Here is a 13,014-nt window from a genome sequence, read left to right on the forward strand (position 1 = left end):
GTTTTAATTATAGATAATGGAGCTGAGGCTCAGAGATCAATTGATTTGTAACCAATAAGTCATAAATGAACACTAATGAGCACAGTATCAATAAAGTGACTGTGGCCAGGGTACCGTGTAGCAAAAGTTCAGAAGTAAGAGGTTTAAGAAGAAAAGATGACAGTTTAGCAGTGAGGGAGAAAAAAACAAAAGCAAGCAGCTTGAGTGGTAACACAAAGAGAAAGATTAAAACTGTATGGTGCTTAGCAATCTATAATAATTTATTAAAACAGTGAATTTGTTGCTTAGGATGCTTGTGTTCCCAATAACAGAGAATTCCAACTCCACTAACAGAGAAAGGCTAAACAAAGCAGGGAATTATTAAAAACGCTGAAGGTAGGATAGCTCCAGGGTTGGTTAATACAGCTGTTCAACGATGTAAAGACTCCATCCCTCGCCTGTCACCCTTTGCATTTAAGCTTTGCCCGTTCATAATATAACAAAATGACTATAATAGTTCAGCTTCACATCCTTGTGAAAGCATCCAGAGTTTGAAAGGGAACCTTTTCTTCTTGTTTGTCTCTTTCTATAAAAAAGGAAAACCTTTCCCAAAGCCCCACAGAGACTTTCCTTCCTATCTCCCTGCTCAGAAGTGCATCAATCAGCCATGCTAACAGAGCAAGGGGAGCCACATGGCTGTCTGGTAGGCTAACCATGGTTCATTGCCTGGACTGGGGAATAAGGTCCATTTCATCTGAACCACATAACACATCAGAAAATGTGTGTGTGGAAAAAATAGGTTATTCTGTTAAGAAAGAGGAGGAAAATGGCTGTTGGTTAGGCAGTTCTCATGCCTGCAAATTAAGCTTAATAAACATTGTTTGATGCTGCTGCTGATTATATCATTAGTGCAACATCCCAAACCCTTTTCCCTTTATGAGGAGAAGTGTGCCTATACTTCCTAATGTCCAATTTTATCATTTAGGGGAAGAAAGAGAACTATTGATTGCGTAGGAAAAGTACATACAAAAAGAGTTTCCATTTCAAGGCATTCATTCAAAGAAACTTGTGAGACAACGTCTGCTTAAGATGCAGAATTTCCAAAGAGATTCTATCTTCAAAATCTTACCTGATTTTCCCTTTGTGTATTAGCCAATGGAGAATAGCCGTTAAGCTGTGTGTGTACAATTGAGACTAAAATAATCTCCAGATAACAATAGAAGATGCTATTTGTCAAAGGTCTGAAGCAGGAATACAACTGAAAACTACTGCACAATTGGATAAAATACAAAAGTAATTACAAAGGTATAAAAACACCCAGATCATCAAATGTACCTTCATCTAGCGATGTCTTTGTTCACATCACTCTTCTGTTTGTCCTGTATCGTATCATTAATAACTTGTGGCCGTCAACCAAAAGGGGGAGAAGGAATTCAATCACTGATTAACAGTAATAGTTACAAGGTTCTCACTTATTCAGAAATCAGATGATTTCATTCCATTCTAAAATGCAACAAAAATGATAGCAGTACTATTTAATGGTAATTTCAAAGAATACATTTTGTTTTCTGCTGAGTCGTTTGAGTCTAATTTACTTGAGAGGAAAAAACTATATGACACCAGAACTTCATTAATGAGAATGGGTAGTGGGGCCCAGAAAGCTGCCATTTGATAAACACATAAATCTTAAATGAGTCTGTAAAGAGCAAGAAGAATTAGGGATCAAAAAGGGAGTCAATGTAAAGCAACTGCTAAGTGTGCGACAGGCACGGTTCTGGAACCTCCAGAGTCTTGAGTAATGGGAAAAGTTCCAACACATCAAGCTGGTCGGCATGTTCTACAACAGTCCGTATCACTGATATTATTAAGTCTCTTCAGTATCAGAATCATGGTTATTAGTTTATTTTCAGCTAGGAAAGAAATAAGAGCTTTGGGTATGAGGGTCTGAAAAGGAGAAAAGAGCTGAGACAAAGAGGAGTTTTTCAAAATTCCTTATTATTCAAAATGCATAGCCCTCAAATAACGGATTAATTTTAGAGGCTTCAGGTAAATTTTATTAAATTCTTTCTTCTCTCCCAACCAGACCAAAATCTCCTATTAGAAATTTTGGTGTTATTGGTTTACCCAGACTTTATGCAGTGAAAATCAGTATTTCTCCCCATCTATCTAATGACATTTAGAATAGGAACCAAATGAATCAAAGTAGGGAAACTGACGCAGCTGGTTTGGAAATTGCATGAGTGTGTATTTTGTGGAGACTGTTACAGAGAATTGATCCAGGTCGTCTTACAGAGCAAAGCTCCCCAGTCCCATATTTTCTACAAAGGTCTAGATGAGTGTAAACTTTATTAGGTTAGCTAAACCGCATTTATCATCTTCTAGAAAGATGTGTATGAACACAGATTATAATGCACCAAATATAATACATCAGAGATTAGACTTTGTTAGTGATTCAAACAGTGGTATGATCTGGTTCTGCCCTTTGAGATTATGTCAGTTAGAGACCTGTACCTTCTTAGGTTCAGTGTCACCTGATCTTGTTAGAGAGTTTTAAAGGGAAGACTACAAATTTTATCAACCAGTGTGCTGGTCAGCTGCTAAGTTACATTAGATGCTTTTAGTCTTTTTCAAAGAAGCAACTCAGAGTACATTTTTTCAGCAAGTCTTTTTTAAGATGTAAAAAATCTAACAACCTATTAAAATGATTAACCAACTAGACATGACTCAAGTGCAAATTTAATAATAAAATCATATGTTTTTCCTTTTTTACAGTATAAATTGCTAGTCATTTTAGGAAAAATAGCTGAAATCACTCTTTGAAAGATTGTTTTACATACAATAAAAAGCAAGAGGCAAAGGAATTTATAAAAAGCAAGAGAATTATAGAAAGGAAGAGCAGATGGAAGATAGGATTGTGTCACTATCCACACAGTATCATGAAAGATGAAAAGATTAAGTGGAGTTCTGTCTTTAGTTTTAATATTATTTATCAACTCATTAAAATTAAATAAAAATTTTTAGCTCAAATAATGTTTAAAGTGAGTAAAACAAAAAATTTAGGATGCAGTTGCTGCCCTGAGGAGTTTGCAGTCATGGAGTGTAAGCACCTTAAAATTTAACTATAAAAGACATAAGTGGAAGTTCAAGATAAAATGGAAATAATGTCACAAGGCTGTTTGTGATTAATCATCAGCTGTGTTGTACAACTAGTAAATGCAATACAATTTAGATGAGGGAGCAATCACTTAGGACTAAAAATTTATTGGAAATCTCTAGTGAGAAGGCAGGATATGAATTTCAGTCCTGTTCTCCAGTCCCTCCTCACCCTCAATCCTCCCGCTATGCAAATAATTGCTGCACTGACTAATCACATTGAATTTGCCTTCATTCTAAATGCTTTGGCTTCCTTACCTCTTGACTGTTGCTTACCACCCAACATTTCTTCTTTCTCTATGTCACAAGTATCTTCCCTACCTGAAACTCACAGCTCTACCGGGTTCACATCCTCTCCCTCAACTGAATCACTGTATCAATTCATCTTCTTTCTCTTCCTTCTTGAAATTATTTTCAACTGTCCCCTTTTAAGAAGTCCTATTCTTTAGCCTACACACATGCTAAGGTCACCTATACCCCACGAAAAGTTCCTTTGACCTACATCCCTGCTATCCCTTCTACCAGCATTCTGGGGTAAGAGCTGGGAGTTTTACTGCTGAGCATGCAGATTCTCATTTAATCCTCCATTTTAATATAGCATCTTGCCCTCAGTTACTCCAGACATTCTTCAAGGTTCTATCATACCTTTCCTTCATTCTCACACAATAATCCTTTCTAGTCAATATCAACTTCCAGGGCTACAGCTATTATTTCTATTTTGACTGCCAAACTTATATCCTTAACACTGATCCCTACTCCAAGCTTCGGGTTTGCATTTTCCACTGAACATTGCATATAACCCATAGTTTATTTTCAGGCTTCTCCTATTTCCAAATCATTGTTCTCGAACTTGCCTGCACATTCTGCAGAGGTTACAAAAATATCTATGCCCAGGTTATATACCCAGTTATTCTAATTAATTGGACATCAAGGTCACTATATGCAGCTTTCAAAACTGCTTACTAAAATGTATCTAACTTCCATTAATGGTAACACCATTCTTCCAACTACTCATACTCAATTCCTTTGTATGGGATTAGCACTTAGAGCAGTTTACTGTGGTCATTAACTCTTCCCTCAACCCTCTATTCCCTAGATACCAAACCCTAACATTTCTTCTTCCATAATATCACTTCTATTTTGTTCTTTATATTATCATAGCTAGTGTTTTACTTTACCTCCCTTTCGTTACTGTACTAGTTTCCTAATTCCCTGTCAGGCCTTGCTTTCTCATCCTACTTTTATCATGTCTTCTGTAACTAAATGCAATCATTAAAACACTCACGGCATGCTAGTAAAATACAAGCTCTGCAGCTGGTATTCAAAGCTGTCTAGTATACAGCTCTAAGTTTTTCAGATTTATTTTCCACTAGGTCCTCATCCCTTCCCCAAAACATGTAGATACTCTAGGCCCAAAAGAGCCCAACTATTCACTGATTACCATTCTCTAGATGTCCCTCATAAATTCCCTTTTTCATACTTTTGACCATGTATTTCCTCTTCCTGGAATGCTTTCCTTCTACTATCTTCCTACTCACAATTTGTCAGAATATTAGAGACCTTCACACAATCCATTTTCTCTTGTGTGGGGAAGCCTTCCCAGACTCCATCAGATTGAAATAATGCCCTTTCCCCATCTTTTATGTGCCTTATTATGGTATTTATCACACAGTCTTCCTTAATCTAATTACATATGTGCATATCTGTCTCTACTGCTGGCCAGGGAGCAAGAAGAGGTATGGCATTATCCTCTCCAGAACTATGATATCAGTACAGTTATACATTCAATATGTATTGATTTTAAGGATAGTATAGAAGGAGAGAATGGGAAAATCCTGGGGCAAAAGCAAGGAAAAAAGAAAGGGGAAAATACATTTGGAAGATGGTGAATTGGCTACCTGATTTATGAAATGAAACAGTGACACAAATCTTAACTAATCAGGTGTTATCAAATGACAGAATAAGGAGTTTGGCCTTCACTCTGTCATGTAAGGTTTTCAGAAAGACTCTGAATAAGCCTGAGTATCTAATATGTGCTTAGATATGTTGTTCCAAAGTGTAAGTGATAATAGGAGTTAAGACTGCTAGTATTGTTGAGAAGATTGAATAAGGCAATCCAGGTAAAAGGCTTGACACAGACCACAGACTGACCACAGTAAGCTGCTCTAAGTGCTGATCCCACTAACAGAGTATGTTACACATACACACACACAAAATGGTTATACAATAATAATCTAAGATATCATATGTAAAGAAAGCTTTTCTGGCTCTGATTCCCAGAGATAGAGAAAGGAAAGAGTAAGAGAGAGAGGGAGAGAGGAAGACATGAAAGCATTAATGTCTGTAAAACAGACTCGGGCAGTTAGCTTCTAATGTATTTCACTGGACACATACTTCTCTCTTTTCTTTGTCTTTCCATTCCTTCACCCTCTTTCCTTTCCTTCCCTCCTTTCCTTTGTCTTAGTCTCCTGGTTAAGGCTTCCTTTTTTTCCCTTGCCTTCTTCCCACCCAGCAAGATTCATGGCCTTGCTTAGCCTTCTGGGGCAACACTAAACGAGTGCTGGCCTCTGCAGGCGACTAAGTATACAGATGGGAAGCCCCTACCCCAACCCAATGCAAAATGGCCTGGAAAATACAATGAGACAGTCCCCCAGCTCTGGCCCAGCAGGACCTCCAATCTAGTTAACATTTCCTGAGAAACATTAACCTTCATCTAGGCCCAGTGGGAGGTAAAACTAGGAATGTTCTGAGTCCTGGCAGCAAAGAGCACTACAATACATTGAAAGAGGATCTCCATTTCTATTAACATCAGAACTACATAAATAGCTATATTCCACCTGATTGCCAAGGAGAAGGAAGAAGAAGAATGTGGTCATCTCAGTGCTTTCTGACCTTACTGGATGGGAGATCCTCTGGGTGTGAGGAAAGTTAAACAAACGTTTGGAGTATTTTGGGTGTCAAGTGCAGGTGTGTGTCCATTTGAAAGCCGCTGTTTTATATGAAGTCCTAGGTGACTCAATAAACACAAAAGCCAGAGCAGAGTAATCCCTTTAGCAGGGCTCTCCCCAGCTCAGACCTCTCCCCTGCCAGAAACAACACATCCAGAAAAAAGTGTAAATCACACAGTAAGGTAACTGTTTCACACTTTCAATTAATTTACTTACTAATTTAAAAGTGATTTTAGAAGTAATTCTGTATCTCCCTTCCATTTTGTACTTAAGTACTTACAGATTTTTTTAAATGTTTACCTCCACTATATATCAAAAAGTCCCTCTGCGTTTCCTATGCAGTATGTCTAAAGTAGATCAGTTAACATGTGAGTTCTGCTAACAAAAGATGGCTGTTTTCCATAGAATGTAACTTTACATCCATACTATGCATCTTTGCAACTTCAGCCTTTACAGATTCCTAGATTTGGCACCCTTTGACCAAATAGGGGGGAAAAAGGCTACCTAGTAGGTCAATGACATTTCTCTATGTTGATTAAATACACCAAAGAATTTCACTCCCAGATTCTTCCTGAGCCAAATGTTTCTACCCTCAAGGCCACTAGCTATGAAAATATAGTGTGAAAAAATTAACATAAATTATGGTCTTACACATCATATAGAGAGAGCATGAAGAGTTGACCATTACCTGCCCTTTGACCCAGTATATACTTTTACTATCTCAATCATTTTTTCAGTCACTTCCTCAGAGTGGTATGTTATTTTTAAAAATTTCTCATCTTGGATCCACCCACACATCTGATAATATGAAAATGTAAGTGCCTAAAGGATATTAGAGGAACTATATTCTATTTAATTCTATCACAAATTTAGTAACCACACCTGATCTTCAAAGAAATAACTCACTTTTGTTTCTGTCTTTCCAAAATACATTTGAAGAAAAGTTGCCTTGCTGGTAACAAAAAAATGGACTAATGAAGAATCCATAGTAAAAGAAAGAGTTCTCCCTAGGTAGTGTATATGAGGGCTATGTTTGTATATTCAGCAGGAAAAGAAATGGATCAGATACTGGCTTTTAGGAAGAGTTCTGCAGGGAAGAGGTAGAATTGGTAATGCATTTTATTACTCATTTGCTTGCATCAAGAATCACATTCCACTTCAATCTGTCAACATCCTAATTAAGATTATCTGAATCTTAGGTGATCTATTATTCTAGATCTGAGATAGCCCAATTTACATTAGACAAGATGTTACACTGTGTCTTAACACTGAGATGATAAGACCACTGAGCATGTCTTCCCTCATGTCTAGCCCAGCATTGGGCAGAGCTCTCCATCAGCACCCAATAAATAATGGCCAGGCCTTTGCCTGTGGTCTTTCTTTCTGTAGACTGTAGATACAATTTAATCTTATTGTATCATTTCCAGTTCCTTTTGACAACATATAATTGTGCCCTTCTTTGCATGAAGAAAATAGTAAAGTATCTCAAAGAGTTCTCTATACATTTATGTGTCAGTGTATATGGGGAACTTACAACATATAAATGTAATTCCCATTTATTACCTTAATGCTGTTTCTGAAGATCCTGTTTTAAAGAACATGTTAACTACATAAGCTTTTGAGCCAGAAAAGAAATGAATGCAGAGACAATGCTCTGGAAGAATTAGGATCAAATTACTATTTCAGGATAATAATACCCAAATGCACTGTTACCAAAGAGGCACTATAGAATACAGAGATAATATCAACAAAGGTACTTCCCAAATTGGTTTTTTTCTCCCCTCCAGTTAAAAAAAGTTACCTATAACTCAGTACAAATACTGGGTTAAGATTCAGGCATCTGATAACAGACAGAGAATGTGTGTTAACACTGGACTTGCCTCTCTAGACTGAAGAAAAGCCAGGTTGCCTTAGACACACCCAAGTCAGAGGCCAGGCACAGGTCTCTTAGCCAGTATCTAATACTGTCACTCCGTAGGGCTGAGCAAACATACGTAAGAAATGTCCATAAGCTTACTTTCATGCTATTGTCAAACAGATAACACTGATGACATTCATAGGCTGACATCCATTTCCAAAGGGATGAAGACTTCAATCTAATAACCTCAAAGAAGGCAGATAAATCAGCATAACCCCAGAGTTCAAAACAGCTAACCCTCTGTCTTTTTCACTAAGTAAGTGAAGATGTTGGTTGGGACTGAGGCTACATCACCCTTCTAGAAGCTATAAAGTTTCCTGAATTTACAATAAAATCTTCAAATATGCTTTGTTTTAGGAACTTATCTGTTTCTTTAAAGAGGACAAAGGAACTATTGCTCTGTGCTTCCAGTGATGCAAAGTCTGAGATGTCATGTGGGGAAATCTGGCCTTGTTGCTTAGACACATAATGATGGCATGCTCTATATGCGAAAAGTAAAGAAAATAGAGGATAAGAACATTTTAAAGGAGGCAATGTACAAAATTTAAGGATGCTTTCTTGCTTTCAGGATTTTGTTGTTGTTGTTGTCTTGAAAGGTCAAGAAAAGAATGTAGCCTTTGTTAGGCATTGGATATTCACTGTTTGAAATCCCTCCGGCTTACACCATTCAAAAACTTAACACACTGAAAGCCTAGTTTAAGGTGATAAACTTTCACCAATCTATCTTAAGATATATAATTACAAGCATATTTTCAATTCTTGGATGTGAGTGCTGAAACTGTTTCTAGAACTGCTGAATTCCGTTCTCTATTTCCATGTATAAAAGATCTCACAGCCCTGGGAAAACACTTTTTAAAAAAATGAAATACAACAAATAAGGTATGCTGCCAAGTCCTGGGGGAGAAGTTTCCCAGAGCCTTTGAATTTCCTCCTACCCTCCTTCTTTACAAGATTTCTAAGACCAAGTCCTTTTCTGCAGTCTCTCAAACAAGGTAAAAAAGAAAAATACCCCCTAGATATATCCCTTAGATTTTCTATTATGCTTCTCAAGTTCCCAGTAGCTTCTGAAGTAAACCTAAGATGAATTCTGGAGTTATTTTTATTGTTTTAATTTTGCTTCCTCTTTTAGGTCTAAGATGAAATAATTATCATAACTACTGTGCTTGGAGATGCATTTCATGGCAAAATTTGTACATGACCTGTGCAAGGTCACATCACGGAAAGAGGGCTGACATGATAGACAGAAGTCTAATCCAGTTTTAAGTCTTAGAGAACTTCAGAGTCACCTATTTAAGCTTGCTCTATTTAGTGCAATATGGCAAGAAAAATTTCTGTTTAAACAATACATATTAGATATATTCTGTATAGGGACCTCACTCTGGCTTGGATAGTGTCCAACAGGACACATGAGGAATTATTGCTCAAATCAGTGATTATAAGGGTAATTTTTTGTCACACTGTGAGACAGTGTAGATTTTGCTAAACCACCCAATCATCGTCCACACAAAATCCTGGGTTCCAGCCATGCCACACCTTTTTACACCTTCATGTCTCTGCAAGTGCCATTCTCCCTGCCCATTATTTTCACCCTGGCAGTCCTTCCCACTCTCCCGTATTCTGTTTTGATACCCCCCAAGTAGGGTTAGTTATTTCCTTCTCTGTGTACTCGTAGCACTTTTTATCTATCTCTACTACAGTATTTATCAAATTCTATTATTATTTGTTTATTGTTTGCACTACCAGAATATGAGGCTTGTACATTTACCCTTATCCAGGATTAGCTATGTACCAGGCATTGCTCTAAGCACTTTAGAAATGTCAACTCTTCAAGCTACATCACAACCCTTTGAGACAAGTGCTATCACTGCCTCCAGTTCACAAAGGAGGAACCTGAGGCACAGAGAAACCACTTAATATTCCCAAGGACACAGAGCTAGTAAGTGCCAGGAGTTGAACGCAGGCAGTCTGACTTCAGAGTCTGAGCCTTTCTTATTAATCTTTGTGTTTGCCCAAGGGACTAAAGGAGAAAATTATAAACATGAAAGAGAAAGAATGATCACTCTCACTTCTCCATGGTTTCCTAAACTTAAATTTAGAATTGTATCTTCTTTGTCTTAGATTGATTTCACCTTCATCCTTTACTATGGATGAGTTCACTTGTCCAGAGATAATTCAGCCAGGATTGGGGAAGAGAGAACTACCTGGGGGGCGAAGGCATGGGGCTCTGCTGGCCCCACCCATCAGTCCCCAGCACCTCTCGGGTCCCCATCTGCAGGTACCTACGAAGGCCCTTCCCTGTGGCTGCCTTCATGAGCACTGCACTGTGCGGAGTGTGTCGGGAAAGTCTTTGGAACAGTAATACAAATTAACAAGACAAACTTTTGTTACCCTTTGTAACTAATGTGACTCAAGGAAGACCCGTTCACTTTGGGGATGATTCAAATACAGAGGGTTTTTGTTACTGTTTGTTTAGAAATGAGGCACCCAAATCTTTAAGAAGTAGATGTATTTATTTTTTTCCCCTGATATTTAAATTCATATCTTCAGTCTTCTCACATCAATGTCACCTATTTACCTTTTAAATCACTTTTTAGTTCTTGTATTTTACATGCATTTTTAGTTTTTTATTTTTCTGTTAAAAATAATTCTGACTCATTGTAGAAATTTGGAAAGTTCAAAGGTATATAAAAATACATAATTGCATACTATAGGTCTTTTACAATGTTTAAAATTCTAACATATTATTTTTAATGGCTATGCAGCCTTATCATTAGGGTAAAATGTAACATAATTTAATTAAACTCCCTGTTTTAAACACTTCAGCTGATACCAATTATTTGCTATTATTAGTAACAATGCAATAGGCTCTCTCATCCATTCTGTGTGAGGACCTTGTGGCCTGACAGGAAGAGGCCTGTCTTAGGGCTTTGAACAGCAGTTCTCTGGGAGCTTGTGGAAAGCAGGCCCTGCAGTCTGAGACAGGAGGTGCTCACCTATCTGAGACGGGGCCAGGCCAGGTCCTCCTTTTGACAAATGCTGACATTGCCTCTCCTGTGATACTACTTTCTTCTCACTGGGTTATCTTCCTTACTCCATTGTGATACCTCCTACAAAATGAGCCAGTTTATAAGTATCAAATTCATACTGGCTCTGGTGAATAGGGCTGCTCACTTTTGACACGGTCTTATATTAATTTCGGTGACTGCACCCTCTCTGCAGTGCCACACTGGCCCCTCCCCACCTGCGCTCCCACGCACTGCACTCCACCCACCGTGCTGTACGCCAGCCAGGAACAAGCTTTTAAGCTGCAGATCAGTGTCACTTCCCTGTTCACTCTAAAACCTTCCCCTCTGCCACCCAGCTTCCCTCACACCCTCCTCCTTAAGTGCACCGGTCTGCTGAGTGCTGCTTCCGCAGAGAAGGCCTCCGCACTACCCTGATCTAAAAATACAAATAAATCCCTTCTCCCAGCCCAAACTCCAGTTGCTCCCTCTTCTTTTCTTTCACAGCACATCACCATCTGTAAAGGCCTGATTAGTAGATTGAAGTCTTTCTCCCCACTTTACCACAGGCTCCCTGAGACAGGCACTGAGGCTAACTGCTCACCATACCAGGTCCTGAGCGGTGCTGTGAGAGGCAATGCTCTCAGAGAAGACTGAAGATATGAATTTAAATATCAGGGGAAAAATAGGGTGACGAATAGGGCTGTGAGGCCAAAGGTCGTAGATTCAAATCTAATTCTGCTTCTTAGCACCTGTGTGACCTTACACAAATTACTTAATTTCTCTGTGCCTCCATTTTCTGGAGTTACAACAGACCTACCTTACAGGTCTGTTGAGAGAATTAAATGAGAGAATACACAGAAGCACCATAGAACAATGTCTGGCACATAGAATATATCCAACACAGAACAGGTTTTAAAAAGTAAGCTCTCAGTATATTTGTGTTAAGTAAATAAAACACAACAGAGTTTTTAATTGTGTCCTTTCTCATCATCATTACCCCCTGCCCAAAGCATTAACCCAAATCAACTTCTCCTTACAGTCTTCTCCTTGAAAGAGCTCCACTTCTGCCCTGAGAAGGCCGCTGAACACCCTCTCCATTCCATGCGATTAGTTCCAGCTTTGATCCTTTCATCACGTCACTTCCTAAAATATGTGCTCATGTGCCAAGCCGCTGCTCTTCCCTCCTTCAAGTATTTCCTGTAATGTGATCCCCTCCATGAAGACTTCTTTAAATGGAACTGAACTAATGATTCCATCCTCTGTTTCCAACAAATAAGTTAGAGGTTGTTGTTTGAGGTTCCAAAGCTATAAATCGTCTGAGCTTTTCAGTAGCTTTGTGGGTCTCACCATTGCAGGGCAGGTTGGGTTTCTCCTCTGCCTGCACTTAAGAATGTGAGTCTAAGAGGGTAAACGGTTTGTTTAGCTTGCTCTGTATACATTTTGCACAATGCCAATCCACATGGATGCTGAATAAATGTGACTTGATGATGATTTAATTACTTTGTCCCTGCCAGGAATAGAAACCATGAACTCTTAAATTTGCTTCCCCCATAATACAATATGTTTCGATGCTGAGTCTGTTATGAGAATGGTTTTCTGCATTTACTTTCACAAAAGAACAAATACAAAAGGAAAGAGATTACATTAATAAAATTATTTTCCATATCATGAGTCCAGGATACCTTTAGAACAGTGGTGCGTTGTATTAAAAGGTACCTCGTTTAAAGTTTAGTTGCTTATACTTTGTGGGTTATTTTGTAAACCTAAAATGGATAACCAAACATGTCAATATTCATTTTTAAAGTACTTGTTGTATTCGGTGCATGCACCATTATGGAGAACTTACACTCAGAGCAAAAAGATTTGTAGCAAAGCGTATGACCTTCTTCCCACTACAATGACCATCCCCTAATTAGGCAATGCATCTGATAGTCATTAACAGGAATGAGATAATGAATCACTTTCTCTCTTCTTTGTTAATTTGCTGTAACCAAGCGGCTAATGGATGTCA

The 13,014-nt window shown here is 38.3% G+C and overlaps 1 protein-coding gene across 5 annotated transcripts in view; it reads right to left on the reverse strand.

The window, feature by feature from the left end:
• The window catches only part of AKAP6 (A-kinase anchoring protein 6), a 631,616-nt gene that overhangs the window by 237,078 nt on the left and 381,524 nt on the right, over window positions 1–13,014 (reverse strand). The window lies entirely within an intron of this gene.

This window comes from Manis pentadactyla, chromosome 11 (genome assembly GCF_030020395.1).
Source record: "Manis pentadactyla isolate mManPen7 chromosome 11, mManPen7.hap1, whole genome shotgun sequence".
Lineage (NCBI taxonomy): Eukaryota > Metazoa > Chordata > Mammalia > Pholidota > Manidae > Manis > Manis pentadactyla.